Raw genomic sequence first — 656 nt, forward strand, 5'->3', positions numbered from 1 at the left:
ACAATTTGTTCAGTTTGATGGTTTGCAGGACGAAGATCCCAACGCTCACTTGGCAAACTTTTTGGAACTATGTGATACATTTAAAATTATTGGCATTTTTGATGATGCCATTCGCCTTCGATTATTCCCTTTTTCATTGAGGAACAAGGCTAAACAGTGTTTGAACTCGTTGTCACGAGGGATAATCACTACTTGGGAACAAATGACCGAAAATTTTTTATTAAAATATTTTTCGCCGGCTAAAACGGCTAGATTACGTAATGATATCTTTTCTTTTGTGCAGATGGATTTAGAAACACTCTACGATGCATGGGAAAGATACAAGGACCTCTTGAGAAAATGCCCTCACCATGGGTTACCACTTTGGTTACAGGTTCAAACCTTTCATAATGGCCTGAATCCTTCGACTCGGCAGATGGTTGACGTAGCTGCTGGCGGAACCATCAATAATAAGACACCTGAAGATGCCTATGAATTTATAGAGGAGATGTCACTAAATAACTATCAGTGGCAAGTCATGAGGACAAAGCCAACGAAAATAGCCAGCATTTATAACGTCGATTCGGTCACCATGCTCTCTAATCAGGTAGAACTCTTGAATAAGAAAATTGATGGTTTCCTTAGTTCGTCACAGGTTCACCCAGTAATGCAGTGCG

At 40.1% G+C, this 656-nt stretch overlaps 1 non-coding gene across 1 annotated transcript; it reads right to left on the reverse strand.

Annotated features, from left to right (window-relative positions):
* Window positions 1–250: 250 nt before the first annotated feature.
* LOC128286203 (small nucleolar RNA R71) lies at window positions 251–357 on the reverse strand. The gene has a single exon (XR_008276748.1). It is a non-coding gene; the product is annotated as a small nucleolar RNA R71 (small nucleolar RNA).
* Window positions 358–656: the final 299 nt, after the last annotated feature.

This window comes from Gossypium arboreum, chromosome 12, assembly GCF_025698485.1.
Source record: "Gossypium arboreum isolate Shixiya-1 chromosome 12, ASM2569848v2, whole genome shotgun sequence".
NCBI lineage: Eukaryota > Viridiplantae > Streptophyta > Magnoliopsida > Malvales > Malvaceae > Gossypium > Gossypium arboreum.